Source organism: Canis lupus, chromosome 10, assembly GCF_011100685.1.
Source record: "Canis lupus familiaris isolate Mischka breed German Shepherd chromosome 10, alternate assembly UU_Cfam_GSD_1.0, whole genome shotgun sequence".
In the NCBI taxonomy this organism is placed as follows: domain Eukaryota; kingdom Metazoa; phylum Chordata; class Mammalia; order Carnivora; family Canidae; genus Canis; species Canis lupus.
In genome coordinates, this window is record NC_049231.1 from 39863563 (window position 1) to 39888537 (window position 24975).

Sequence of the window (24975 nt, forward strand, 5' to 3'; positions counted from 1 at the left end):
TCAGGTCTGGATCCCAGGGTCCAAGATTGAACCTCACTTTGGGCTCCCTGCTTAGCGGGGAGTTGACTTCTCCCTCTGCCTCTCCCCCACTGCTTCTGTTCTCTCTCTCAAATAAATAAATAAAATCTTTTAAAAAATCACAATATGTGTGTTTATTTTTAATTAATTGAATTTAAATTTAAAAAATACCATCATCAATAAAAAATAAATAAAATTTAAGAAAAAATAAAAAGCACTAAGTCAGTAAAATTTTTTTCATTTGTTTATTTTAGAGAGAGAGCAGGCAGGCGGAGCGACAGAGGAGGGAGGAGGGAGATCTGGAGCAGACTCTGAGCTGAATGTGAAGCCTGATGTCAAGCTCCAGCCTGTGACCCTGAGATCATGACCTGAGCACAATCAAGAATCAGATACTTAAGCGACTGAGCCACCCAGGCGCCCCACAGAATACTGGGTCTTCAATTGTCATTTAGTCATCCTCCTGTCCTGAGACAGCCATGCTATAAGGAAGCCCAACTAGCCAAAGAGAGACCACATCGAGAGGCCCTGAGACCTCTCAATGTAAATGAAAAAGATGCTCAGAAAGCCCCTCCTTGGCTGTTAGACCTCCTGCACCTGCATAGGAGAGGAGAGCTTGAGGCAGAACCGTGGGCAGAACCATGGAGAACCATGGTTAGGAATTAGGCAGGGGTGTTAATTCCTGACCCATAGAGCCAGTGAAAGATAATAAGATAATTGTTGTTGCTTTAAGCAACTACATTTTGGAGAGCTTTGACACAGCTGTGGAGAACTAGGGCCCTGCTTTGGGACCAAGCACTGTTTGAGGAACTGAGGTACAATGGTCTGAAAATAGAACTGTCCTTGCCTGCATGAAGTTTACAGACCAAGTAGAAACAGAATAAGTGAGCATAATTAGGATGAACACTTGTCCAAGGGATAGGATGGAATGACCTACAATAATGGAAGAAAAAAATACCAATGACCACGTGTGGACAGAACTTTCTGAAGCCTTCTGGGTGAATGAGGAGAAAGTGCCTTATATGCAAGATAAGTATGATTTCTTTCCCACTGTCTTGCTGCTGGATAGGAGAGGATTGAGGAGGACAAAGCACCAAGAAAGACAATGTGAGAGGGAAAAATAGAAACTTTATCGCCTGATTGGGACAAGTGTAACTCGAGTGACGCAGAGGTGTTAAGTCAGTTCCTAGAGATGGGTTAAATGCTGTTACAGTAATCCCCCTTTTGGGGGCACTCAGGGGTCATGCTTCCTTTCAGGTACTTATTGTTAAGCCATGGGCAGAATGATGCCTAGCTGTGGGTGCTTTGTGGCCAGAACAAAGGGCAAAATAAGTGTATATCCCTCTACTCCCCCCACATAATTTATAGCATTTTAATCTTTCTACGTGTCTCTGCTTATGAATTTCTTATAGAATTATTTAATGATGTGAGTTCAATGGGCAATTTTTAAATCTACTTAATTTACCATTTCTTTTCTCAGTGATGCAGTGAAGCACTGAATACCATACCGCAGAGTTGGCAGCCTGAATGCAGGTGAGAGAAAAGCCCTGCAATGCCAGACAATTAATATGTACGCAGGTTCCGACCCTCCATGCCTGGGTCCCAATAACCATGAGAGGATGCTAGGGAGTTTCACAGATCAAATAAGGACCAAGTCATATTAAAGAGACAGCATCAAACATATCTTATGCCCAGTCTTGGAATGCCCTCCATGACTCCAGACATCCTAGAATGTGAAGGGGATGAGTTTTGCAGGGTGAATGCAATGAAAGTAAAGGATCAGAGAATGTAATCTTAAATTGAGTTAGTAGTCAGTAGTCAGGAAAAGGAGACCTGAGGAAGAGGCCCAGTAGCATTGGGGAAACTTGTCCATGTAATAAGCTCGGGAATCACATGGACCGATCTCTGACATTAGTGAATACAGATTGGTAAGCAGGATGACTGTGAGTATTCAAGATTCTTCCGAATGGATCGATCACACTGAGGCAAAGAATGGATTTGGGGGCAATGAGAGGCCACACTGAAGCAGGTGTTAAGGGTCCTGGTCTGGCCTCTTCATCTGACTCACTCCTACCAGCTCTTCTCCCTACACGTTTCCTACCCAAGCACTGGCCAAGCTGATAGATGCCAAGGTTAGTCTCAGCTGCAGGTGAGACGTTCCACTCCTTCCAGACCACTCGGAGCAGCTCGTGGTATCTTTTGGCAAATCAATTGCAGAGCACTCTCGTTCTTTGCCTGGAGCAGACCAGAAGGTCACAGTTTCAAATCCAGGTAAGTAATAACTGAGGGGCATTTCCTCACCTGGGAGAGACTTCAGGCCACCTCTACACAGCCTCCGATGAATGAGGCTCTCAGTCTCAGCTGGCCTCTTCACCGAGAGGTGTCTGCATCCCTCAGTAAATGCTAACAGTTGACAGCGGGAAGAGGAAGACACCACGGCTCTCCTGTCATCTTGAGATACGGGGAGATACATACTGTGGGGACGTGTCTAGTCTTAGGGATGGAAAGCCGCAGACCTCAAAATCGTCAACTGAGCCATAAGCACCAGCATGAAACTCGAACTGGAGAGAGACTCAAATTAGTATCCTAACATGCCTCTGTTTCCTAATGCTCATCCAGACAGAGGTTCAATGGCTGGAAATTATTGAAATGAGGCAGATGTCAAGGGGATGCCGCACATGCAGCTACTTCCCTGCAGCAGACACGGTGCGCCTAACGGTTCCAGGATCCTTGTTAAATCTCCGCATTGTGACTAGTCCTAAAGCACCTGCTGGTGCCACTGTCCTCTCTGTCGCCAAGTCGCGCGAATGTACGAATGGAGTTTTAAGCTCTGGGATTTGCCTGGAGCTGCATCATTTTCCGATCGTTAGAGCCCCGGTGCCCCTCTGCTCCGGTGCGCACATGGGTTCAGAGCGCGATTCCCTTCCTCCCCGCCCCGCTCCTCCCGTTTCAACCGCTCAGCCTCCTCCGGTGACACTGCACGGGGAAGGGAAACCCTCTTGTAATATTTGGTTTCCTGGTTTCTCGACTGAGTACAATCAGGGTTGTTTTGGATTTTTTTAAACCACCTAGATGTAAAGCATCTAGGAGGTGAGGAAATAACACAGCTTTATGCTTGAATGAAGGGGGAGGGTGGCTGTGATTGTTTTTGCAAAGGTGGCTCAAGCCAAGACACTTCTGTCCCCGAGGAGACTACAACTGGGGGGAAACTTAAATACACTTTCCTCCCCCCCCCCCCCAAATCTGTAACCACAACGATGCCTTGCAACATTTCCCCTATTCTGAGGACTGCAGCCTATGTTGGTAAAGATGCTCCAACAATATTTCCTACTTCAGGAGGGGGTGAGGGAGACCATCCAGAGGTGGAAACAGATACAATGAAACTACTAGTTTTCTCCAGGGGGGCGGGGGGTGTTGTCTTTATACTTAGGTAGGATCTATGACCAGATACAACAAGTTTACAAGGGAGCTCTCTGTTCTAAAACACTACTGATAAAACCTGGGTACTGTCCTATTTCACTGCGGCCCCCAGAGCCAGGGCTTTGCTACAGCCTGGGGGACTCAGGTTCTACTTCTCACTCACCAGCTGCCCGGTGACCCAGCATCATGTGACTTGAGCAGCTCAACAGAAAGACCTTCCTCCTAAAGAATTGCAAACACACCCACACTACTTTTTTTATCCAGGCAGTGCACATATTATTTTATGTTAAATATTCAACATAAGTTAAATACTGAAAATATGAAAGAGAAACAAAATATTGCCCAAATTCAGTATCTGACCATCCCTTACTTTAGAGCCAGGTTGGAAAAACCAGGAGGATGGCTTTCTTAAATTTACGTGAGCCTTCACTTCTTATTCTAAGAATAATTCTTTAAGAATTATTCTAAGAATATCGCTTAGAATATGTAGTTTTGCGGGGTCTGGTGGTTCAGTCAGTTAAGCATCTGCCTTCGGCTCAGGTCATGATCCCAGGGTCCTGGGATCGAGTCCCGCCTCAGGGAGCCAGCTTCTCCTTCTCCCTCTGCTGCTCCTCATGCTTGGTGTATGCGCTCTCTCAAATGAATAAATAATATCTTTAAAAAAAGAATATGTAGTTTTTGTTCCTTTCTCTTCCACCAACATCACTAGGAAAAGGGAAGAAAAATAATCTGTCATATGTTATATATACCTGAGGAGTTCAAGTAGTTTTAAATGTAAAACTTTTAAGTGCAGTGTAAAACAAGTAGTTGAAAGATATAAATATGCTTTTGGCTTCACAAAAGAAATATTTCATAATTTACACTATTCATTCTTGAGGGAAGAACAACTTCACCTCTCATGAATTATTGGTTTCTTCATCATAGTTAAATATTCACTGTCTGTCTATCTGGTTCATATTTTTTTCCATCGATTTTCAACACTCTTAGAAATAAGGAATGCATTTCAAACTCTGTGCTTAGGGGATTTTATTATAAATTGTGGCAAACTGGTAAAACGCAGACTTAATGTGTTAACCTCTACAAACCAATGTGGGAAGCTAGGTTGGTTAGTTCATGGTGATGACCATTTTGTGGATAATCTTCTAGAGATAATTGTAGTTAAAAATAATTATATCCATTTAAGTTTCCTTAGAAAAATGTGCTTAGAACTTTTCAATACTATCATGTTAGGTATGTGACTTTTTTTTAATCACCACTAAGTACAATTACCTATACTTTCAAAGTTGTACTCAGTTGCAAAAAAAATCCCTAAACAATAGCCAGAATGGCAACACACTGTCTCTAGAGGCTTGCCTAGACATTATATAAAAATGTCCAGATTGTGAACTTTCATAGCTAACCTCCACACTGTTTATAATGATTGCAAATACATAAACTTTCTTCATTCCTTCTGTGGCTTGTTTGTATAAATTTCACATATATAAAAACAAAAATAGGTGTAAAGACTTTCGGTTTCAGAAAAAGCATGGTTTGGGAACAGATTGGAATTTGGGTTTTAGTCATCAAAGATGTGATAAACAACACTGGGCATTAATGTAGAAAACAGATTGAGCTTTTTAATGGGACATCAAATAAGACTTTATTAGCATCTATTAGGTTCAACCCAAAGCTCAGGAAATAGCATTAATGAGCATCATATATCAGCGTGTCTGTTATTAGATAACAGTATCCCTTAAAACTAGCAAGCCATATAGTACTTTATACTTTTTTACCTTTATCTTTAGAATTAGCTGACATTCTATCCTGTTACACTGGCCTTACTATTAGTAATAGTGAACCAATTTATAAACCCATTAGTGACACTTTTTCCAGAAGATAAAAACAGTCAAAATTATCTGGCAGCAATTAATCTTAATGGCTGTATGCAGTAAACAGCAATGGGCTAATTCCAGCTCTGTCAGCCCCATCAAACAATCCCGCATTAGGCAGCTTTTCAGTGATCCATTAAAGCATATTCAGAACAACAACAAATTCAATGCTGAAGGCATATGCACTAAACATTACAACAGTGATCTTCTGAAGCCATCATTATCTCTTAAATAGTACTTCCCCCATGTATTATCATTATGCTGTACATTAGAAATACTTTGATTAAACTCCCTTAATTCATAACAGACAGCTGCAGACCATTTATGCAGTTAATCTCAACACAACAGCTATTGAGGAAATATAACAAATGAACGCTGTAAACTGGAAGTCATTACTATGAAAGATACTGGCTTCCTAGCCCTCTTAGAGCAGAGTGCATCGTAAGGATGGGCTTTGCGCCTACGATAATGGGGATGAAACTGTTAATGACCTTCCACTTTCCCTGGAACATCTGTCCTGAGGCTGGTTATATTGTAGACTGGGTGCGTGACCAGGTTAGCCGGGGCTGTGTTCCTTGCCCATTGGCCAATCCAAGGGTTCCACTGAGGAGGACCGAGGCCATGGTTCACTTCTCTTCCCCAGCTTTGGCATTGAGAAGTCAAGGTTTTGGTGATACGAAGAAGCTCCCTGATTTCACTGAATCATGGTTATAAAGCACCAGAAAACCATTTAGTGCGTGTGTCATCATTAGCGACAGCTTCTGACTTCCTTTCCAACAAGTGCTGTCTTTTAAAGTTTAATTCACAGTGCTTGAGTTGACATACTTAAAAAAAATGATGCCAAGAAATTTGCTCTGCAAACTTTCTCCCCCAGGTATGTGGTATTTTCATTTAACAATTCAGAAAAATCTGCATGCCAAAAACATCCCTGCTCCACCCCCCCACCACCAAATTTAAGTGGCCACACCCCAAGTTCATGTTCTGCTGAGTAAAATGTGCACTAGTTGAATTTGATGAACAAGAAATCTGTGTAAATTTCCTCCATAATACACCTTCACAAAATCTTTCCCTTTCACAGGTAGAGAAACCATAAACATATGCATGAATGGGCTCTATGTGCCTGGCATTTTTTTTTTCCTCATATAGGGCTTATTTCAAAGTTCTAAACCACAGACACCGTGTCTACCTTTTGATGAAATGGCCAACTAATTAAAACATAAATTTAGAGTCCCCTTGCCATCTCTGACAGTACTTTCAGCTTTCAGGGTTAGCATCAGTGAATTAAATATTGATTCCAAATGTAAAGTGCCCTCATTGTGGAGTGATAAGGGCTTAGCTTTCAGAGGGAAAGGCCACTCCCGGTGACAGTTTGCACTGAATGTTCACGGAGATTTCCACCATTGTGATTCAATTGACCCATCCTTCCAGGATGTCCACGAACACGTGGGTATTAATGTTTGCCAGTGGGTAGTGAGGTAAGGCTCTTCAGCTTACCTGTGATGCTGTAGAGACCCCCCTGCTTGCCCTCACCCTCCTGGAACACATTTTTTTTTTTTTTTTTTTTAATGGCAGCTCTGGGAAACTTTTCTTAATTTTTCTCTCCTTTCCCTTAAATTGATTTAAAAGGCATGGATATAGTGACTGTTCTGTCCCTTATTTCTCAGATTTGCATTAGTGACAAAGTTGTACCAAGTCCCTCTTGGGTCCCTGGATATCCTGAGGCCAATTTCAGGTGGGAAGTTCAGTTGGAAACAACCAGGATTCTCACTCATTTTGAAAGGTCTTCTCATGCTGGGCCTTAGCTCCCTGCCAGGTGAGTTATAAAGCTCTACTACCAGTTGCTGAGTCACAAATAAGTTTTCGAAATAATGCCCCTCCTTAGAAGTTCAGAGCGCGTGTCAGCATAGTAAAGCCTCTGAGAAGCTCTACAGCAAAGCAGCCTGTTTGACTGTGATTAACTCTGCATGCCCAACTGACATTTTTTTAAAAAAAATAGAATGACTGTCAACATCTTATGGGGACATTAATCTTTTCTTGAATATATTTTGGGACATGTTTTTCTAAATTACTGCTTATAATATTTATGCCTCAAGATTAGCTTATGGCAGGAAAGAACAAGTTCGCAATTTGATTAATTATGCTTTCTTCTGATTTTTGTTTGTAAGATTTGGTTTGGCTTAAAGATACTCCACCGTTGACAAGTGGCGATTAGCAAATAAAATTATGTTTGGGAAAAAATTATGTTTGGAAATCAGAAGTTTACTTGACTTTGGTAGATCTTGCCATTCATTGGAGGAATCCAAATTTATCAAATGAGGTCCATATAGAAATTTTTCTGACTGAGACATAAGGTTTTTTCCAACCAATAATTAGATTTTTGCAATTGATGTTAAGCATATGGATAATTCAGAAATGTGCTCATTCACCCTGCTTTGGGACATTATCTTTAGCTACAACACAATTACATTGTACATCAAAAGTTCTATCTAGATATATTTACTATCTGCCTCTATTTAGAAAGTTTCAAGTTATGAGCAGGTAACTGCTACATGCTACTTTGAAGTCTGTTGCTTGGGGTCCCAGCATACACTTCATCCCAAGAATGTAGTACAGATAGTTATTGTACTCTAGATCTAACTTATAACTGCAACTGGCTAAAAAGCTACATACTTTAAATAATAAGCCAAATATCAGCATTGTTGCCATGCCAGTAAATTAAACCAAATAGAAAAATGAGAGAGGGTGATAACATTAACTAAGAAAATCTTTTCAAAGGTTTGGTTTAGAATGCTAATGCTTGCGGAAATGTAGATTTAATTTAAAAGATGAGGTTGCAGATGGAGGAGTGTGTGTGTGTGTGTGTGTGTGTGTGTATTCTGAAGCAAAGTTTCAATTACAATATTTCTAAATACTATTCCAAACTTACATCCTCTCCCACCTTAGCCTTCCCTTCAGACATATCATGGCAGGTCTTTTTCCAGGAAAAAAGGGCTAAGACTCCTGTATGGAGTAGAAGAGAAACAAAGAATGAAAGAGAATAGAAAGAGATAATTTCCTATGAAATCTAGATAAGAATTGGCAGCATAGGGGAAAAGAGAAAGCAGCTTTGAGGGGGTGTGTGTATGAGAGAGAGACACCCACACAGCATGTGCACACACTTATATACATACAGAGGGAAAGAGAGAATTAGGGTTCCTTTGCTAGATTTAGGCAAGATGTGAGTAGTGATACTCAGAAAACCTGAGGCCACAGCATTTGAGCAGTAGTTTTTTTTCCAAAGGTGGACATTTTGCGAAGGGAATCAAGAAGGTGGAAAATGGTCTCATTACCATAATAAGCCTGGTGTTCCGTTTGTCTTGAATTGTGCCTCAAACACCTGCATAACCACCCAGCCCCAACTTTTTCTCTAATTCCTGTCATAGAGTATAGTTCACTTGACTAAGTCTCAATTCCTTTTCCTTACTTGGCTGGATGGTTCTCTACTGAGCCTGGTGCTTGGGCACCCCAACCTTTGACAGTCCTTACCCCCAGAAGGCTGACTCCCAGCTACTATGTCTCACCTGCTGCCTTGTCACCTGGCACTAACCCCTGTCTCACCCACCTTTTCCTCATGGATCCCAGCATGCTGCCCTCTTTCCTGGGTTCTCCAGCAGCTTCTTACCCCCTGGGCTCAGGTCAGGGAAGCCCTTCACTGCTGGCCATGTGTCCAGGATTCCCAGTGCATGCTTCTCACTGCACTCAGAGTCATCTTAGTAAATGCCAATCTGGGCTTGTAAGAATCCTCCTGAGTCACATGCCTGACAAGCTCCAAATTCTTTAGCATGATCCATTCCTTACGTCCCCTACTTGTTTTCTGCCTCCTCTCCTCCTGCTCCTCTGATCTCCTGGCTATTCCTCAAATGTACGATGTTTACTCTCAAATCCATGTCTTTGCACATCCAGGTCCCCTCCCCCTAACTTCTTTTCCTATTAACTGCCTCCTACTCATCAATACCGAATTCATTTATCATGTCTTTTGAAAATCTCAGTCTCTGGCTAAGGCAAGATGCACCTACACACTGAATTATAATTCACTGAACTGTAATTACTTTCTTGTCTCACTTTGACCTGCCTGAGGACAAGGACAATGTCTTTCATTCTGTACCACGAGCTTGTAGACTATTTCTTGGAACGTAGTAGGTACGTAAAAAGTATTTGTTGAATGAATGGACCAAAGACTATATATAGCAACGCCATGGTAAAGTGATTGCTTCCTTTCTGGAATACTGTAGAACTGCAGAATTCTTAAATGGTTAACAGTAAATTATTAGTTAATAGACGTTAACTATGTTCTATAGAGAAAATATATTTATGCTTGTAAAAAGATTAACAAGCACAGATCTGCATGTGGTAGGATTGTAAGTGGTTTTATCCAAACTTTATGTGCATAAACATACTGCCTAAACTAAAAAAAAAAAAAAAAAAAAAGGAATGGGTTACTTTTATTACCATAAAAAAGAGATCATTAAAAAAATGTCTCCTTAACATGGATCATAGCTGTACAAAGGAACAGGACACCCAGGTGTCCTGATGCTGTCACTTGTGTCGCTCCTGCTCTGTTCTGCTCTTCCTGTCTCTTCTGTTTCCCTCCTCTTTTCATTTCCTTCCAAACTGTTGGTGATGGGAGATTTGGCCCAGACATGGTGACATTTGGTTTGTGTTTGAGTGGAGGTGGAGTGCTTACAATATCAGTAAGATTGTCCACGTTAGTACCTCTCTGCCAAGTGAGACTCCCACCATTATCGACCAGCCACCCTCCCTGCCAGCATATCCCAAAGTTGTGGTGGGCGGGATTCCAGGAAAGGCTAAAGGACTCGCTTCTCCTGGCATTCCTGGGGAAGCATGTATCCTAAAGGAGAAGAATCAAGGTCAGTCATTTATTTGCTTCAAGACACGGTACCAATTTCTCATAAGGAGGCAGAATGGGTGGTTTACCAAACTAAAATAAAGGACCCCAGCCAAACTCTCCACACAACCTCCCTCCAACAGCGAAGTGTGTCCTGAGCATTCCTCTGGATCATTAAGACAGCACCTCTGCCCACTGCGGGGCTGAGTGCATGGCCCACTCCGTAAATGTTGTTTATGGGCTAGTCCTTCTGAGTTCCACTGAATGGGCCTTTCATTCCTCTGAAAGTTAGCAAATTCTCTTAAATAGCAATGCAATATTTAATGTTTTTCCTAACTCTACATCTACAAACATATTGAAGAAAATTAGTGCACTGGTCTAATGCTATTAAAGATGATGAAGAAAAAATATAATGATTCTTGAAACAGGCTAACCTTCTCTGTTAGTTCATGACAGCATCAGGTGACCAAAGCCTTGGTGTTAATGACAAGGTTTATTGATATGCTAAATTAATGAAATTCAATAAACATTTAGTAGGTGCTTATTACATTCAAGGTACCATGCTAGGAGCTTTAGGGGGAAAACAGGAACGAAGCCTGGTCCCTGGCTTGAAGGAATTCACAATATGGTACCTATATATGAAGTGTGATAGCAATTCTCTTCTCTTTGGCTGTAACTCAGTAGAGTAAACATTTGTATCCTTGTTTATTGAATGGCTTTCCTTTAGTTGAGATTTATTCTTAGCCTTTCCTTGAAAATGTCAGTAATGGACCAACTGCATTATCCATAACTTTTGGGCAAGGTTCTATTTGTTCATTGATTTTATCCATTTATGTTCACACTCAACAAATATTTACTTAATGCTCCTCTATGCCAGGAACTGTTCGAGGAGCTTAGAGATATAGTGGTGAACAAAACTTCAACACACACTAGGAATTAGTAAGGGCTATGAAGAGAAAGCAAGCAGAATGAGAGGGTCGTGAGGGTGAGGAGCTCTTCTGAGAAGGGGTGTGTCAGGAAGCCTTTCTGAGAAGTTGGCATTTGAATGAAGCCTTGCAAAAGTCTGAGGGATGCGCATTCAGGGCAGACGTCCCAGCAAGTACAAAGGCCTGAAGCAGAATGAGGTGGGAGTGTCTGCAGAACAGTAGAAAGAGCAGTGGCTGGGGGGAGGGTGTTAGGGAGGAGGTGAGGACTGAGCCATGGTCAGGTTCTGGAAGTGAGGACTTGTAGGCCAAGGCAAGGCCAGGGGAAGGCCCAAGGAGAGGAGTTTGAGCATAGAATAGCACTAATCTGATCTTTATTTAACAGAGATCACTCTGACTATTCCGTGGAGAAGAGGCTGTAGAATAAGTTAAAAAAAATGAATACCTACTCCATTATTTCAGTCTTTGGTCCAAAAGGATTTGCACAAACACTCTTCTCCTAGTTTCACTACTCTGCCAATAATTGTCAGTATGATTGCTGTTATTAAAGAGCAATTTCTACCTGGAAGATTTGGCTCAGTATTGGGGAAAACCGTGTAATAACTAAAGCTTCCCAACAATGAGCTCCTGTCCCTAGAGTAGAGGTGTCCAAATAGAAGCTAGATGACCTGCCGTCTGGGGCATTGTAGGAGTGATCCCTATAGTGAGCAGAAACGGACTTGATGCCTCTGAGAATTACTAATTGTCTGGACACCATTTGCTTCCCATTAAATGATATAGCTAGCACAGGATTCCAGGCTTAAGATATGGAGAGTCTAGTGACATTATCGTGTGCATTCTGTAGCCCTCATTCGGCCAGCTGGGCATGGTAGCAGCAGATGGCACTCAACTGTCAGCCTTTCTTGAAATCTCCTTGGCTGGAGAGAGCTGTTTTGCCCAAGGTCACACCTCTTTCTGGGACATCCCATATCTATGGTCAGTTGATGGAGGATTTAAAAAGCCCGACCCCTGTGCTCCACCTTGGGGACAACTCTGAAGGACCATTCTAGCTTCGGAGCTCCCCAAGGTCAGCTGGGAGTTTGTGGACACTTCAAGGCAGCCCAGCCTCTCCATTTGCCTAGTCCAGCTATATTCCCTTCCTTCCCACCTGCTGGTCCCTTTAGACCCTCCCACCCCAACTCACACACACACACACACACACACACACACACCATAAGCTCCATCTATGGGCCTGCTTCTGGGAACCCAAATAGAGAACACCATTGTGTAAGAAAGGAAAATGGCTTAGATGTAGTTCAGGGCCCCTGTTTGCATCTTGAGCAGGTGCATCGTCATATAAGCCTTAAGGGAGCCTCAGGCCAGTGAGGGTCTCTCACTCTGTATTCAGAAAGAGGGCTGCACTGCAATCTCCATGCATGTTCCAGGGAGAGCCAATGAGTGCACAATGTTGGGTACATAGTGGCACCTCATTAAATATGTATTAAAATATATATGTGTATATAACAACCCTCAGTCATATGTGAACAGACAGCATCATTTGGATGCTGTGCTTTTATCAGGAAAGTTCTGTATACCACTGTAAGGGACCGAGGGCACAGAGGAGCTAGTGACCAGCCAGCTCCTGACGGCAAGGGATGATCTTCACAGTATCTCTTGGTCTGAGGGGCTTTGTGGGAAAGAGGAAAAAGGCCATGCTTCCTCTTTGGCGGAGAAGGAGAAAGAACATGGTCGCTTGCCCTGGAAACTGCAAGGGACACTGGGCCAGCCCCCAACACTGACTAAGAAAACTGGGTAGCACTTTAGGAGAAATTAAGAAATCACCTCAGGATGGAAAAGTTTGCTAATCTCAAATATTTTGAGCGAACACTATCATTTATAACTTCACCCCAAATCATTTTATATCTTCCTCTGATATTTTATCATTACTTTCATATCTCTTCCTGAAGTGCTTTGAGAATGAATTTTTTTGCAAAGGCCTTTCATATGAATTGGCTCATTGGCATCAAAATGTTAGATGATGAATTTAGCTATTATACAGAAACACATTATAAATATGTACAAGTGTAGATGTCACTGGAATCAGGTCTGTATTTTATTGTATTTCAGTCTGAGGGTAGGAGGTAAATTTTGTGGACATTAGCTTGAATTCTATATACACATCATAAGAAAATAAAAGTACCCAGATAGGATGTATTACAAGGAGTATATACTTCTGCCCATTCAGAATAGAGTTTTTCTAATCGACGTTTGTAACCTCCATGCTGCCCACGGTCTGAAATGGTTCACTCTGACCGGCCTTCATTGCTTTTGCTGGAAGCAGTGTGATTTAGTGGTCTAGGCTCAGGAAAGCCATCCTGGGTCGGCTCTTGACCCTCTTCTCTCCAGCTACATGGCCTCATGCTACACACTCATCCTGATGGCTTGTTTCCTCATCTGTAAATCGGGTATGAATATAATAATACCTAACTTGTAAGGTCATTTTGAGAAGTTAATATATATCAAACCCTTGGAAGAGTGTGGCCCATAAAAAGCTTTAAATAATTAGTTACTATTATTTGGATGGAGTTCCCCTTTAAGAAAAAGGGGATCTGAGGTATTCCAGGGCAATTTGTGTATTATGTATCACACTTAGCTCCTCCCCGCTGAGAATGTCTCTGAAATGATTGCAGCAGACAAACCACAGGAAGTCTACTTCAGAATCCAATGTGGTGATGAGGGAAGGCGGGATAGGAAGGTAGGATACCCACAACCACCAATGGGATTATCTATGGCCTTTCTCCCATTTCCAGCTATATAGACCACTTACAGCTTCAGGCAAATAATTTTATGCATTTTATTTCTCTTGTCTGTAAAATGGGCACAAAATACTGAACTGTTTAGAGTTCAGCCAGAAACACTTGCTGGATAACTAGACTCCTAGGTGCCCAGTGTGAACAGCTTGATAAGCAGCTTATACAGCTCACCTAAGCTTATAGAACGCTTCATATTTGGTTTGGGAAAGGATGTTGGAGATGTGTGGTGGGCTCTGTTACCATTCGTCTTGTTGAATTGTTTTCTTCTCCAGCTGCCTGCAGAGCTTGGTCAAGGCTCTATTATTGTAACTGGACTTCAGCATTGACTGGTCTGTCTCACTCATTGGATCATATCATGCTGTAAACAAGTCTTGCTTTGGAGTCAGTCTGACCTGGGTAGATCCAGGCTCTGAGAAAGTGAGGGACTTATGCAGCTTCTTGTGGGGTCTGATATTCTTTGTCACAGACAGCTGGGCACAGGCAGGCAATGCCTGGTGGATCCCTACACAGGACCCTGTAACGGTGGCCTTCTCTCTTCTCATGCTCAGGGGCAGTGATCTTATATCTGCAAAGTGAGATGCTTGGCACATCACAGGTGTTTCATTCATGACCACAGAATTTGAATTTGTGCTAGTTACTTCTAAAGTCTGCTCTAGGAACAATTAAAGGGTCCTTCAACATGAGCTATAGATCAAAGTTTTCCTGTATCCATTTCAATAATCTGTTCTCATTCACATGTCTTCGTTCCTTGAATAAAACGAACAACAAACACAAATGGTAAGAGGGAAGAGATTTGCTCACTTCAACCCTCACAATATATTCGGAGTTTCAGATTTCCTGGCCTTGAGGATCTTATTTCTTCGGTCTACGAAATGGGTACATTGCCAGTCAAAGAGGATTTAGTGCAAAGTACTTTCTCCACGCTTGAATTGTTTATTGCATTTTGTGCCTTTTGTTTGAATCATATCATTTGAAATCAGATTTATTAATTTTAACATCAGGAAATAAATGATCTTGTAAAGATTCAATGTGCATATCTGCAAAGAGATACTATTATGGGCTATAGGGGAAATAGTCATTATAATAGCATCCAAGAGCAGTCAAGAAAATTTATAGCCATGGGCTAATTATCCTTTTCATGTTTCTCTCTCTCTCTCTCTCTCTCTCTTTCTCAAGTTTGCATCACTGTGAAAATTTTTCCTCTAGGGCTAGGTAGCATCTCGTGTGAATCCTAATTCAGCTATTGGATATATTTATTAAGGTGGCCTTTCTTTGGTGTCTCTACACAAAGTGGGGTGGATACAGATGCTCAGAACACTCTGTATTCCAAAGGAAGCAAACCTAATATGCTGCAATATTATTTCCTGCTGCTATAGCACAGAAATGCCTAAACTCAAAACCACACTTTCTTCAGTTTCTTAAACTGCATTCCCGTCCCCCTCACACTTTTTGGGGACTATCATGCTGGTTTTCCTGTAAACGGGGCCTTTACAGAGAGCGAACCCTCTGGAAGGTTGTGCTCTGGACACGCAGTCTCCCCTGTCAAGTTCATTTCTTTCTTCCTTTTTCCAAGCTACAAAGCTACAACAATGTTTATATTCATATGAAGTATTTCAGCAATTCATAGCCAATTTATCAATGACCACGCAGCTGCAGGCACTGCAGTCTAAAAAAATATACCAGCTCACTCGGTGTTTACATAGGCTCTGAAAGCCCGGAGTCGTGGCAAGGGGACAGAAGCCCCGGGAATCATTAGAAAGGTACACTGGAGCCCGGGCCAGAGATGGTGGAGGGATGTTTGCATTATGGTCCCAACACATCATTAAGGACACAATTGTTATTTAATGTGGCACAATCATCTTTCTACTCTTCGTGAAATCCACTTAAGTAATTACCTTCTTAGCTCATTGGCTCTGGGAGCCGCCTGGCTAGAAAGGGTTCTATCTAAGGAAATATTAAAAACAGGCTCATACAATTGCCCCCTTGAAGCTGACTTTTACTTATTAACATATTCAGAAAATGAAGATCCTCCCCCACCCTCCCAACAACCCTGAAAGAGTAAGGGAACTCCAAGGTAAATAAATGCTCTGGAGCATTAGCAGGATTTCAAGAGAATAAGAATACATTAGCCAAAGTGTCTTCTCCTGTCAGCCATTCAAAAAAAAAAAGAAAAAAAAAAAAAAAAAAAACAGCTGATACCTGCATAATGCCTGGCTCTTTGTATTTTCACTTTGACATCTGTTTTAGCCAATCAATTTTTCATTGAAGCCAAAATGCTGCTTTAAAATTTGCCTTGGCTTTCTCCTTTTAAGACAAGAACAAATTTATGAAGAAAATACTCCTTTACAAAACGCAATGCCGGCTCCCCAAGCTGTGTGGATCTTAATAAGTGGCATAGTTTTGAAGACTCGCTTTGAATAGTCTAGATATTAAGACGGATGATTTAAAGAATCCACGGAACTTATTTTCAGAGCGCATTTACATGTCTTTCAAACAGATTTTTTTATTATGACGTGTCCAAGATGAGCTTGCAGAGATTTAGCTTCGTTTAAGAAGAGCAGCGCCCAAGTACAGAATTGAAATTAGTTGAAAACACACATCTGCATTTTAAACTTTAAGCTCGCTTTCAAAATACCCTGTGCAATCCATGTTTACTATAAATACGGCGAGGTAAGCCTGAAATACCTTTATCTTATTTGGTAGCTCTGTGTTTGAGGCTCTTTGTTTGAACGGAAGTGTCAGCTGTATTTTACTTTATTATATAAAAAAGTTTCAGAATTTAATTAAGGGTCAAGTACCAGCAGTAGATAAATGCAACAGCTAAAGCATATTTCTGATCACTCTGAAGTCTGCAATCATGAAAATTATTATCATTGAGTAAAACTGGTCTCAATGATGGTGACTGGAGACAGATTCTGTGTTACTCAGCCGTCATTTACATAATAATGGGTTCCAGTTTTCATCAGCACCTTTTGTTTGTACAGTGCTTACTGCTACAGTAAATTGTCAAAATGTCATTCCTCTCCAATCAGCCAGAAAATATCAACAGTAAACAAGGCACAGGAAGAAATTCTCTGATTAGAGAAGTGTGGCGGAGGAAGAGGAGAGCTCGAGTCTCCCCGAGCGCTGCAGACGCGCTGTCCTGGTGTCCCTGGGAAGACGGTCACCGGTCACCGGCGGGGAGGAAAGGGACTTGTCGCTGCCGCCCCCTCCACCGGCCCCTTTAATGAAGAAATACCACTCTGCGGCTGAGGTCGCTCGGAAACCTGGACCGTCCCCGGGGATTAATAGATTTGCATACGTGTTCCTGTCCCCCTGGCCACTCTGGTGCCTCTTCCCGGGCGGGCATCAGCCTCTCCTTTTTTTTCCTGGCAGCCAACCTCGGATTAAAAGGGGCCGGGATGGCCCAGTGCTCCTGCCAGGGCTGGTCCTCTGACTGCTGGCTAGTGGCCCCCCCAGAGGGTAAGGGGGCTGTGGGGACTCTGGCCCCGACCGCGCTGCCCCCACATGGGGCACTTACAGAACCGCTCCCATCGGCTGGACTTAGCGAGGATACTCCTCCCCTTTCCGCCCTGGGGAGGGGGCTGCTGAGAGGTGACCCTGGGGGACGTGCCCTGACTTCGGAGCTGGGAAGAGGCCCAGGCCGCAGATGGGCCTTCCACTCACTCCCCTCCCACTGCTCATCTGGCCTCTCTACCCGGCCATCACCTGAACTCGGGGACCGGGGATGATAAGCCGAAGCCAGGGGCAACATTTAGGGCACTGAGTGCCCAGAGCTGACTTCTCCCCCCCACCCCCCTGCACCCCGCGCCCCGCCTCCTTCCACCATACTTCAAACTAAGGAAGATCCATGGAATCAATGAAATCTTTCTGTTCCTCGGTGAAATCCGACTAGGACCAGAAGAAGATGAGGATGAATTAATACAGTATATGCCTTATAACCATTATAGTTACAAAGTATATTAAAATTAAAGACTTCACATTGTGTTTGAAATAAAAATGAATATAGTGGCTTTCTGCCAAGAGTCCCAGAAACCACTCTTGTGTGGAATTGAAACATTTGGCTCATATAATACTTAATTTATTTTTATGAAATGACAAGTTATATAAATGTATGTTTAAAACAGAGGGGCACAACATTTTTGGGGGAGGGGGTAAGTTTCTTTGTATTCTGGCTTATATAGCTCCACATAGTTGAGACATATCTATATGGAACAAAAAACAATAAACTTTCCCAAAGTGTGTGTGTGTGTGTGTGTGTGTGTGTGTGTGTTTTAAGCGACACGTTCCCCAAATATTTCAAAATGTGATCGTAGAGTTAGGTTGCCCAAGGAAAGGCTCAGAGTACCTTCTTTGGGGAATGAATGGGAGTCTTAAAATCTATTGAAATGAAGTGTTGACATCAGGAAATATTTTGTAGAGCATTCAGGTTTCTTACCATGCACTTTATTTTGCTTGGCTACTTTTAATTTTTTTCCCCCACTTCTTCTCTTTGAAAATCCGACATTGTCCAAACCCTTTCGATTAAGAAGCTTGGCTGAATGAAAGCGCTGCGATGCTGTGGTGGTGCATCAATAAACAGGGGGCCCGCGAGGCCGGGCAGCGCGCGGGGAAACAGGGCTGATCAGCGGTAATTACCCTGACACCTCATGCAGTACAGGGAATTAAGTCCTAGGACTTTGGGCCGAATGAAGAAGAAGTTGATGTTTCACGTTGTGAATGCATCAGTGCCTGAACCCATTACCAGTTTGAACGAAGATGGGAATTTTCTCTACTTTTTGGGGCTGGGGAGGGGCGGGGTGGGGTTGGGAATGTAGAGCGCTGTGCAGAAAATGAGAAAGTAATTCAGGATGCCGGAGCAACAGCAATTTGTATTTTTATTAAGGCCTTTACCTTCTGATTCCATATCGTATCTATAATACATAAATAGAGGAGATCCATGGCAACCATTGTCTTGAAAAGAGGGAGCCTGTCTTTTTTTTAAAGAAGAGGTTAGTGTGTCACCAAAGCAGGTGAAGGTATTCCATGGCAGACCTGCAGGAGCGGAAGTGCTCAGAAAACACAGAGCAAGGAGGGGAGAAGCACAGCTCAAAAGGCAACTAGTTAGCAGCTGGCACCGTGACCTTTAACTGCATCCATGGTAACTGGGCTAAAGATGGAGTTCCATTTTATTATCCTCACACCCACAATGTTAAGCCTGTGAATCCCATTGCAATTTAATGGCTGAAATCAGAAGGCAGATCTGTGTTCATTGGACCAGTGCCGATACCCTCTTAGCTAATGAGCGCAATAAACATTTTCATGCCAGGAAACCAGTGCAAGTGGAAATATTATGCCATACAGAAATATATACCCCAAACACAAAGAAATGGTCAGTAAAGCCGGTCTTTTCTGTGTACTTGCAGATTCTAGCATTCAAAGCCAATCATCTTTGAAGAAAAGAATTTTAAAAAGCTGCGAGGCTATTAAAGACGGTGGCATACCACAAAGCTGATTGTGAACGGGGACTCTGAAGTTATGAATTCTAGACTTAATGACTGTTACTGCCTCTTCTATTATTTTCTTTAATGAATCTTATTATTTGTCAATGTACGCTTCCTTTTATAGGGCTCCGACACACTTGGTGCCTTTTCCCTGGCTCTCCACTGGACCCCCAGCTAGTCCCGAACAGGCCAGAAGCGACCCCCCCACTTTTTTGGTAAGAGGGAGGAGGTTTTTTTTTTATTATTATTATTATGACTTTGCCTTCACGGCCAGTCAGTCCCTAAGAATTAACGACCACAGGGTTGTATTGTCCCAGACCGTGCAACCTGCAAGGATCCATAGATCACGCTTGTTTGTTTTGAAGCCCCAGGAAAAAAAAAGGATGAAGGCAGCTGACCACTAGCGGAGGACTCTTTGAACGCGCCCTGCCTTTCTGAACAAACACTGTTCCAGAAAAGGCTTTTAATGAAAACACGCAGATTCCAGTTCAGAAGATGACAGCAGAACCTGAACTGCTCAATCTCAGAGGCAGCCGGCTTTAGAGGTTGAAGTCCGGTTAACATATTATATGACTTTTAACTGTGTCGGGTTTTCTGATCACATTTTCCCAAACATCCCTTTTACCAAACTTAACTGTTAAAGCATTAAACCTCAGTGGTGTCTATGTGCTGCTCATGTGGAAGGGCTGCCAAGAGCTATCCTTGAAGCTTATCTCACTTGTTGCGACAACGCAGAGTCAAAGTTCTGAAACTCATTGAGTATCTGAAGAAATGTAACTTAGGGGATTTTTTTCCCCATCTCTTTCAGATTTTTCCTCGGGAGTTCGAAAATACACCCCAACTTTATTTTGGTGAAATGCTTTTCTGAGCAAAGATGAGAGCTTAATAACTTTCCTTATCAGGAACAATAAATGTTTCTCTTACGGCGCAATGCCAGGCATCCTTTGTAAGAAAAAGCTTGAACCATGTTGCTAACAGAAAGTACTTGTTCTGGAAACTGTAAAGGTCAGGGAGAAGATAATTTAGGTGCTTCTTATCTTATAACACAGTGTCACTTTTATCATTATTAGAAAGTTTTAGAAGGGTTGGGAAAAAGGGGGGGGGGAAACAAAAGAAGTGAGAAGTCAGAGCCCTGAATAATCACACCTGTTTACTTGACTTATAAAAGGGCAGGATGTGCCTCTATCAGTTTAATAAAAGATGTTCTATCAATTTAGACAATTATACCAAAGATTAAGAATGTCATGAAGCTGATGAAATCTCCTAGGTAACATTAAAAAATAATATGCTTTTAGATCACATCATATATTAAATGACAACTGCCAATTTTTTTAAAGGAGTACTCAAAATTCTTTCTTGAATGACAATTTGAAGTTAAAATACTTTGTTCTTCACAGTTAACTTCATTGACATGACACTTCTTGACTAGGGAAACTTGGCGCCTAAGAGCTTTTTCTTCATCTAAGTAAAAGTAGAGCACAAGATAGCCTATCTTATGGCCTCCCTGCGTATTTGCTTAATTAAGGAACAATAAGAAATGTCTTGCTGGCACATGACTTGACTTAACATATCTAAATATGACTTACATTTAAGTCTTACTTACATTTGCTCTCCTCTTGACTTGTTTTCTTGGCTCTGAACAATTGCTTTTCCTATTGTTACCTTAGTAAAAGTGACTTCGAGCTTTAATAGAAACATAGGGTTATGATGGGAAAATGCAGATGAACCCACATGATCTTGGCCAGACCCAGCCCTGCGGAGAACGGACGGATGGCAGGACCAGAGGGGACTGGTTTAATGCAGCTCTCCTGCATGGTCCCTGCTTGCTCAGTGTGCATAATCCTATGGGGTCCTTCCTGAGTACTGTTACCCGAGTAACCTGACAGCCATGGGGATTCTGAGAGGACCTCAACATGGGAACTATGGAAACAGCTACAATCATTTACTCACCTTTAAACAATGTCTTTGCTATAGTCTTGGTACCTGGATAGGAGACTCCACCAGTCCTCCTAGCCTCTACCATAAGGAGTCTCCCCGCAGTAAAAGTCCAGTGCTCTTCAGTTGGCCCAAACAACAAAGGAAGAGGGCCTGAGCTCCACTGGCCGTGTGTTGGCCTGGAACTCATGCATTGGTGACAAGCTCTCGGGGAACAGGATAGAAGCAGAGAGATCGTTGGCCGGTCAGGATGTTCTCCCCTCTAAGGAGCTCTGGCTGCTGCTCACCCCAGCTTTGCATTGTGCTTTCTTTGCCAAAATCTGCCTTCTGCTCCTCCTCCTCCATCTCTAGCCTCACCTTCTGGATCCCATCCCAGTTTCATAATTTAACTCTCTGCCCTGCCAGGCAAAGCACCAAGTGCTCCTGGCTTGTTTGTGACAAGGTATAAGAAGCCCATTGTCATTTTGCACTTTTCAACTTCTGGGTCCCCGGTACATGATCCTTTTGCTGATGCAGTACAAGTGAGCCTGTTATTTTTATTCCCAGTACCATTTGCAGGAACAGTACTCATTTATCAGGTCCTTAGCCTGCATATGTCATAAGCACTATCTCATTTAATCTTTACAGCAATTCTATGGGGAAACCAATTCTGGGAGGCTAAGTAAATTATCAGGAACTAGAGAGATAGTAAGTCATTTAGTTGAGCTATAATTCTCAGAAAAACCAACTCGGATAATGTAAGTATGAGTTTTCATTGCATTTTGGTGGTACAGACAAAAGATCCTTAAACATTGCTCTTTGTGAGTTTGGAGGATGAGGGATTCTCTTCTGATTTTCTTATAAAGGTGCCAGAATCTTCATCGATTTGACTGCTTAGGAAGCGAGTGTAGGTCACTGGACTCCTCTAAGATATATTATCTGGACCCCACCCCAGGCTTGCAGTCTGGCCTTTTGATGCTTACTGTGAGGCACTGATGGAGGGTGTTTGACTCCAGTGCTTTCCTTGTGCCCTTCTGTCCATGGCATGCCTGTGAATAACTTATGCAGTGTTCATGTGCTGTTTTACCTCCATGGCCTGGCTTCTGGTGGGTGTTCAAAAGTATATCCATGGGATCAATTAACAAATTTTGGTGGCTCATTTTAGCAAAAGCTATCTTGCAAGATGACTTCATCAGAGAAAGAACGTGGAAGGGAAATGATGGTGAATTTTTCAGTTGCAATGGGACATTATTTACGTTATTTACATGTACATATCACCCTTGTTCTCTCCTTAAAGAGAGAAGTGGGAGATATGTAAAATAATACATCAACACATCTTTTGAATTCTTAAAAAAAAAGACTTTAAAATCAAGATACACTTGATGTTGCAAAAACATCCAGTGTTATTTAAAAACCACTGCATGGTCCTTACTAACATGGAACTTCTGCATCCCCGTCTACAGGCTCAGTCTGCATGCAAAGAGTGGGGGCCACCTGATGGTCTGAACAAACTGGGAAGGAAACCAGACATTTCTCCAGAGCAGGAAAACTCTCTGGAGAGGATGGGTGAGGAACAGTTCTGATTCCAGAAAAAACTTCTCCAGTTACTCAGTTTATCCTGACTGCAGGGGTGAATCAGTCCTATCACAGATGACTTGTGGAAAAAAGGCAGGTCAACAATAGAAAGCAATTTTCTAAATGTATAGGATCTCAGACTATGGAAGATAACAGGAGAAATGAAAGCAACATGTTTCAAATGTGGTGCGATGGCAATCTAATGCTAGAGAGATAGAAAAGCAAAATGACTAATAGGCAGAAACAAAGGAGAGTCGAAAGTCAGAAAATCAGTTTATGGGGATAAGTCACATAACATTGAAGGAAAAGAGAAAACACACAAACGATAGGACTCTGGTCTTTGGGTAATAAATAAGGCAATTTGCATGCACAAGTGGCTCAAAATGGAATTGTATGGGAAGAAAACCAAGCAATAATTCAAAGTGAAAAATCATCCCATCCTCAAATAAAAACGCAACTCTTCTTATCAAATAATATAGTCAACCAACCCATTCTAGTCAATGTAAGGAAGTACTTTTGGTAGAGGGTTCAATTTAAGATGCAAAAGGACTCATGCATGAAGAGTAACGGTGTTTTGCTGAAGGCCAAGGTCATGACTTTATATGTCGTGTACAGTACTTGGTACATTTGGTGCTGTTAGTGTTATCACTGTTAGTTCCGTAAGGAAAAATTGAAAAAGTCGGTCAAGGAGAGGGAAGCATTCATGCGATAGCCTTTTAGAAATAAATACCACACGCTGCTATTTAGAATGGGTTAAACATAATGAAATTATAGATAAAGTTTGCATTCTATCCTCCTAACATATTTGGAACTATTTTATTAAATATAAAGACTTCCCTAAACAGATGAGTAATGGTAATCAAGCCTTCTATTTATTTCTGCTGCAGCATGGAAGTAACTGCATAACTCTGATAATTCCAATAGGCACTAGAATGGACATGTACACAGAGGGGGAACATGTCAGATTAATTGTGCTCTAAGACCAGAAGCACGGCAGACAATTTGTGTTGATAGTTTAATTACGATGTGCCTTCAATTGGTCAGTCCTTCTGGATGGTAATCGTTTGTGCTCAGAGATGATCTAACATTTTTACTCTGTTTTCCCTGTGAGTCCAAGAATAGTCTAAAGCCTTAATTATCTAGTATGGTTAGAGGGGGAGGCAATTTTAATTTTCTGGGTAACTGAAACATAAACATTTAGGGTAAAAAAACTTTGGTTTCTATCAAGTTTTACTGATAATTTCCCCAAATACATTGCAATAGAGTTTCACGTCAGCATACTTACCTTGCTCAAATTCAAGTACATAAATTTCTGAGCAGTATCACGATGAACATAGGGAAGGAGAGAGAGAGAAAGAGAGAGAGAGAGAGAGAGAGCAGGAGAGAGAATTGTAGTAATTTGGGGCAATGTCCCTGGTCTCCTGTTTCACTTGAGTATTGCCACGGGGTAACAGTACAATGAGAGGCGTGTCAGCTGTTTAAATGGCCACAGTCCCTGTATCTCGGAGCAAGATACCTCTCCTCTCTGAGTGGGGTTCTGGGAACCCAGAAATAGGAAATGCTATCCACACAGCATTGTATCTAAATACTAGACCATCGTACCGTCCATTGTTCAGTCTCGGGAACAATGATCTATTCCAGTCTGGGAGAAAAAATAGTCTGGATTGAATTTTCTGTAAGTCAGTACTATGCTTCATTTTATGGTGGACATAAAAGAATTTTTTTTCCCAAGGGTGCTTTTTACTGTAGCTGAAACCCTCACCTCCATGTAAGCTGTGACTCTATTTTACATACATATTTATTATAAAGAAGTACTACAGGTGAGTTTCAACTTGGCTTGGGCGCCATAATTATTACATAATGTACATGATAAAATGTTAGATTTATTAATAAATTCGTTTTCTCATTTTTCTTTTTGGTCATTTGCTCCTTGGTCCTAAACATATAGTTTAGAAACAGCAGCAGTATAAATGCTATGTAATGTCTTAGGAGAAAATAGTATAGTGAGGAATGATCACATATTTTTATACTATAAAATTGCTGGATTCTTTATTTCTTTGATTTATTAAGCCACATTAAAATCATTTCTATTTTCTTATC

General features: G+C 41.9%; 1 long non-coding RNA gene across 3 annotated transcripts in view; it reads left to right on the top strand.

Annotated features, from left to right (window-relative positions):
- The window catches only part of LOC111097698, a 57749-nt gene that overhangs the window by 23371 nt on the left and 9403 nt on the right, over positions 1 to 24975 (top strand). For 2 of the 3 annotated variants that reach the window (XR_005365757.1, XR_005365759.1), the window contains exons 3-4: positions 1496 to 1548; positions 6968 to 7116. This is a non-coding gene — a long non-coding RNA (uncharacterized LOC111097698). Of the gene's footprint in view, positions 1 to 272; positions 1549 to 6967; positions 7117 to 24975 lie in introns of all 3 variants that reach the window. The other variant, XR_005365758.1, reaches the window with a different exon arrangement.